Consider the following 6,606-nt stretch of genomic DNA (forward strand, 5'->3'; position numbering starts at 1 on the left):
AGAACCAAAAACTGGACCTGGTAGAACCTCTGAGAGGCGGAAACAAACCTGCAGCAAAGGAAGGCATCCTGGTTCTGGTTCTGAGGCTCACTTCCTGGTTCTGTAGTTAATCTGTATAATCAGGACGAGAACCCGGCCGTTTTGTTAGAGACCCTGAGGAAAACGCCGGTACCTAAACCAGCAGCACCGGCCCCCAGGGGCCAAGGTTCTACGGGTCGTTGAGGTTCCTGGTGCACATGCAGGGAGGAGAACCATCAGAACCCCCCAGAGACCCAAAGAACCGCAGCTGTGGGCTGCAGGAACCAGTTCTGCAGTAGAGGGTTGTAGCCGGGCTGAACCAGAGATCCGGAGCCCAAACTGTTCTGGGTTTGGAACCGCAGACCCCGGTGACCATGACTGGAGACGGAGAACCCAGGCGGGGAACCACAGAACAGTAAATCCTTCTTCAGAGAGATTTACTGAAGCTGAACGGATCCAAATCGGGTCAGAGACATCAACAGAACCTCCAGGCCCGCTGGAGGAAAGCAGCAGAACTCTGGATCCTTGGACTGCAGCAGCTGAGGAGAACGTCGTCTCACTGGAGAGGAACCGACGGATCAGAACCGCTGTGGTTCCGCCGGACACCAAGCAGAACCCTGAGCTCCAAACAGCTGAAACACGGTGGACACTCCTTGGAAAGACCCGGCTGGTTCTGGATCTGACGCAGCTCTCCCAGCAGGTCCGATCTGACGGCAGAACCGGGCCCCGGCGCCTAAACCGGGTCGCTGCCCTCCCTGAAGTACGCCTGCTCCCACGCCACGCCGCCCCACTGGCAGAAGAAGCCCCACAGGTTGCGGGCGGCGCCGCGGTCGAAGGGGTTGTCGTCGGCGCCGCAGTGCCTGAGGTAGGAGATGCGGTGGCGGGACATGAACTCCCAGGTGGTGACGTTGATGGAGACCAGGTACAGGTGGGAACCCAGCAGCAGCAGCACCACCAGCGCCAGCAGCGCCAGCAGGGCGCCCACCGCCAGCAGCACGCCGTTGGAGCGCAGCCACGCCCGCCAGGAGGGGGCGGGGCCAAAGCCCGTCCTGAGGAGACAGCACGCCGTCAGCGCTCGCTCCGTCTCACCTGTGACCTGACGGCAGGTACTCACCAGGTGACGTGCAGGTACTCACCAGGTGATGTGCAGCGCCCACAGCAGCACCAGCAGCTGCACGGCCAGGTAGACGAGGAACCAGCGGTGGTTCCGCTCGCCCACGCAGTTCTCGATCCAGGGGCAGTGGTGGTCGTAGCGCCGCACGCAGCGCTGACACGCCTGGCAGTGCTTCGACCTCATTGGCTGCTGCTCCAGACAGAGGGCGGAGTTTAGTTCAGGTGCTGAGCGCAGTGAAGGTGGAGCCCGACGAAGGCTCCACAGATCATCACAAACATCATCATCCTCACAAACATCATCATCATCATCATCATCATAAACATCATCATCACAAACATCATCCTCATCATCAACCTTATCAACCTCATCTCATCACAAAACATCATCATCCTCATCCTCATCATCATCCTCACAATCATCATCATCATAAAGATCATCACAAACATCATCATCCATCATCATCATCCTCAAAATCATCATCATCATCATCATAAAGATCATCATCATCCTCCTCACAAACATCATCATCATCATCATCATCCTCACAATCATTGTCATCCTCACAAACATCATCCTCATCATCATCCTCCTCATAAACGTCATCATCCTCAAACATCATCATCCTCCTCAAACATCATCATCCGCACAATCATCATCACAAACATCTTCCTCATAAACATCATCATCATCATCAATCACAAACATCATCATCATCATTATCTTCCTCCTCTTCAAGCTTTTCCACATATCGTTACATCACAACATAAATATATTTTATTGGGTTTTATATAAAGACCAACAAAGTGGTTTATTGTAGAAATAAAATTCTACATGATTTAAACATTTTTAACACGCTGATGCTGTAATGCAGAAATGTTTCAGGGGGTGTGAATACTTTGGACCTTCTACCACACCAAGAACCTCACAGAAACGGTTCTGATGCAGACGGAACAAAGTTTGGTCCGAATGTTTGTTCTCATATAAAAATGATCCGATCATTTCTGATGTTGATGCTTAAGAATTGCAGGAAACGCTGAAATAATTCACAATCCGCTGTAATCTTAAGCGTTTAACTCTAAATGTGAGCGACGTCTGGACAAAGTTTCATGTTTTTGGTCTCAGTAAAAATCCTGCGTTTCTATTGGCTGCCTAATGTGTCATAGCTTCTGATTGGTGGACCTGTCCTTTGAGACGTCTCCTTCCTCAGTAGCTGAGTAGCGTTGAGACACCCAAACACCTGAGAACCCATCCAGAAGGTTCTGCCTGACCCGGTTCTGACAGTGTTGCTGGGTCAGCATGTTTTATGTAAAGTTCTAGAAAGATCCGGTTTGTTCCTACTGATCCAACCGGGTTCCATCTGTGATCTGAAGTAGAGCTGATCCCCGCCGTCTCACAGGGACCAGGCAGGCAGAACCGCAGTCAGAGCAGAACCCAAACGTTCTCAAGGGGAGAGGAGAACCAGGAGCAAAGATGCAAGCCGGACCCATAAAGCTGAATAGTCCACATGTGACTGAAGTACGGCCCTGTTCTAAGTTCTACTGGGTGGTTCTGGTTCTGATGGGTCCATGTGGTTCAGTTCCTCTGAATCTCTTTCAGTTTTTCATGCTTCTTTCAAATTAGAAAAAGTAAAATCTGATTTATTTGCTGAGAACGTGGTCACCTGGTGTTCAGGGTCGATGTGAGCAGAACCTGAGGCAGAACCTGAGGCAGAACCTGAGGCAGAGGGCATCGTACCTGCAGCAGACAGTGAGCACAGCGGCGGCGGCGCAGGGATTTGGCGCTGGCTGGGATCATATCCTGCTGCTCCTCCGTCACGCCCAGAGTGAACTGGAACACACAGCAGAGGCTGTCAGCCCGCAGCATGACTCCACCACCGCCGTGCCTCAGGCTTTCACCTGCAGGCCACCGTCTCTCTGGTTACTCTGGACCAGCGCCGTCAACTAAGCTGAGATTAATTCTGACTTTGATAAACGTTAAATTAAACAGATAAATTAGCATAAACACACTAGAAATGCCATTTTATGTGAGATAAATGTAATGTAAGATCTGTACCCCACTATGTCTACTGAGAGCTACTGGGCATGCTCACTGAGACTTCAGATGTTATTATTTAAACAAACGTTGGTGGGCCCCGATATTAACGTTCCTCAGGAGGATTTAGCCTCAGAGATTGTTAGTTTTCTGGCAGACTTAGATATATAGACAAATGTTTAGAACAGAACTTTTTTGCTAAGGGAATCTGTCTTTTTTTTTTTTTTTTTTTTTTTACAATATTACTCTATAAAAACATTCTGTCTCACTGAGTATAGTGAACATAGAGCTCCACAGCGCCATCTGGTGGCCCAACATGCAGAGACGCCACAGCTCTGGACAGATCTATACCTGAGCTTTCTCTCTTCAGATCATCTAAAGCAAAGGTGTCAAACTCAAGGTACGCGGGCCAAACCCGGTCCCTAAAGGCAATTTATCCGGCCATCAAGAGCCAAAAAGGCAGATCATGTCATAAAGTAGAGGCATAAATCCTTTTAAAGTGTATAAAGTGGCTAAAACTGAGCCTCCTGTAGCTAATGTTGATTTTTTTAACTGTGTAGTAACAGCTTCCTGCCACTAGGTGTCAGTTTTTCAAAACACATTAAAATGACCCAGTAAATGTCCAGAAGAGAAGAAGTGATGCAGAATAATCAGTTTACAAGTGTAACTCACCCCAATATAAACTTATTTACAGATAAACTGTATAATCTGGGCCTGATGTGCTAATTTTAAGTTATTGTGCTTTTTTTAAATCTATTTTCTATGTGAACTGGAATGACATTATTAAATCAAAAAGTATTATCTATACAGGAGCAAAAGGCCCTTTAATGACTTCCTGATGTCAAAGTGGAACAATATGAGTGTGACTCCCTGGTCTAAGGGAAGGTTCACAATGAACCAAAGCCTCCTGTTGCTAAATCACTTTAACTGGTTTAATATTCCCAGTTTTCCAGGAATAATCTGCATCTTTGATGCAAACACAGCATTTTATCCCAGATGAGGTCAAACCTCAGCTTGTCTTAACAGCGTTTACATTTAATTACTGATAAAATCAGCTAAAGTCGACCAACTGAAGGATGGACTTCTGTGGAGGCTGAGACTGAAGCTGCTGGTTAGACATTTTAGGGAATAAAAGTTATAAATATAAATAAAGTGTTTATGCTCTGAGGCCCATGCTGAGAACCACATAGAACCATCTGGTTCTGTGTGGTTCTGTGTGGTTCTGTGAAGATCATCACATTTCAAACCGTTCCACAAAGTCTGGAGAAACTTTACAGCAAAGGATCTGAGATCTGCTGCAGCGCTCTGATGGGACCGTTCCACATTCTGGGTCCGTTACTTTCAGCGGTTCTACATCTCCTCGGGTCACTGGAGCAGAAAGTACCGCAGGAGGAGGAGGTTCTGCTCAGCATCGGGCTGGTTCCGTAGCCTAGGTTCAGATCATCTCCTTGTTGGACAGACTTACAGCCCTTATAAATGGACTGAACCTCTCTGGTTCTGACCCAGACTCTCTTTCAGCTGAGCCCACCTAAAGCTCAGATCCCAGAACCGCCCCTGGAGACCCGGTTCTCCTGGAGGCCCGGTTCTCCTGGCTCACCGGTTCTCCTGGAGGCCCGGTTCTCCCGGCTCACCGGTTCTCCTGGCTCACCGGTTCTCCTGGCTCACCTGCAGGTCGCTGTCCTCAGACAGGATGAACCCAGGATCCATGAGGGAAACAGCGAAGTACAGCAGCACCGACACCAGAACCAACAGGACGAACAGAACCGGCTGCAGAACCTGGCCCGTCTCCTCCTGCTTCCTGAGCTCTGCCACAGAGACACACACAGATTCCTGGAGCTGATCCAGAACACCTGATCCGGGTCACCTGGCAGGTAGGGGCTCACCTGTGTCATACAGGAACAGGATCACGCGATGATCCAGGTCAGAACCACATGGGCCGTCCGAACCAGGAACCCGAACCGAACACATTCTTGAACATGGTCCTAGCATTCCAGAACCTCCATGGTAACCTTCACAGAAGCTGGGAATGTCAGCTGACAGTGGGAATAATATGGGATGTAAACAGCTCAGCAGGGAGAAGCGACCCAGAAAAGCCGGAATGAGTCGGAACCAGAACAGTTCTGGTGGAACAAAGATTAAATGAATAAATCCTGACAGGAAACGTCGATAAGTGGCGCTAAATTCGCCCCTTAGGGCCAACAGTCCGCTAGCATTCCGCTGCTCCGACGGACTGTTGACATCTTTAACACACGCAGCACTGATTGGTCCGCTTCAGCCACGTGACAACAAAAGGAAAGGAGGAGCCTGTGGAGACGTCACTGCAGCCGCCATCTTGCTGAGGGGTTCTGATGGGTTCCTTTTCTCTTGAGTTTCTCATTTTATTTTGCTTTACATTCTTTTATTTTCGCATGTTTAAATTTATGTCGCTTTGTATTATTTTATTTTCACTGTGTATGTTAGTTTTTGTGTTTTAACATTAGTGTACATATTTTTAATCATTTATTCATTTAGAGATTTGTTAATTTTCTTTTTTTAATAAATAAATATATATTATTTAGAGCATTTAAATTGATTAATTTTATTAGTGTGCTTTATAGTAATCTTTTTATATGCAATGATTTATTCAATTTTATTTTTTTCATACTTTTTTACAGAAATATATTTTAAATGTCAGTCAACATGAAAAGTCTAGTAAAGTAAAAGTTCAGTTTAACATTGTTTCTTTTATTTGCTATAACTGTTTACTTGAATAAACTTTCATATAAATTGTTTGAATCATATCATACTGATATGTTATTCAGTTATCTCATTTTATAATTCTTTGTAATCTTATGTTTGGAACCAAGATGCTGCCACATTCTGGTCATTCATTTCAGGGCTCTACCTCTTCAGCATAAAGAAACATGACATTTATTTTTACGTATTCAAACTGATCCAGGATCTCTGTTTTGCAAAAAACCCGTCAGTTACAGGAGTATTAGAAACATTTCCATATCCATGTTCACTGGGACTGGAATACAACGTTTGGGGAGCCGCCTGACAGACTGTTTGCAGCTTCCAGACCCAAAAAGAACAATCTTACTTTGATTTCTCCATAAAAGTTTGTTTCTCTTTGAACAATACGTTCTATATCGTTGACATCTTCAATGATGGGACTAAATGGGGGCTTTTTGCTGACAGCCTGACTTCTTAACATCGTTGGATCGTTGGCTAACTCGTGGCGCTATTCTTTGATGCATTTCAATCGTAATTTTTGTTTTTCCACTTCTTCCTGATTTGGTTTCCATCTTACAGCATCAGAGAGCAGTTTGGTAAGCAGCATCATTTTCTGCAATTACTGTTAATGTATTTTTTAACTAATCAAAGTACACACTGTTCTTCTGAGCATCGTCTGGAACTCCCCGTTCTCCTCAGCGTAGCTTTGTAGTGAGACTGGACCGGTT

At 46.2% G+C, this 6,606-nt stretch overlaps 1 pseudogene; it reads right to left on the reverse strand.

Moving 5' to 3' along the window:
* Nucleotides 1-135: 135 nt before the first annotated feature.
* On the reverse strand, nt 136-5,250 carry LOC118563887 (annotated as a pseudogene).
* Nucleotides 5,251-6,606: the final 1,356 nt, after the last annotated feature.

The sequence above is a fragment of the Fundulus heteroclitus genome, chromosome 8 (genome assembly GCF_011125445.2).
Source record: "Fundulus heteroclitus isolate FHET01 chromosome 8, MU-UCD_Fhet_4.1, whole genome shotgun sequence".
NCBI lineage: Eukaryota > Metazoa > Chordata > Actinopteri > Cyprinodontiformes > Fundulidae > Fundulus > Fundulus heteroclitus.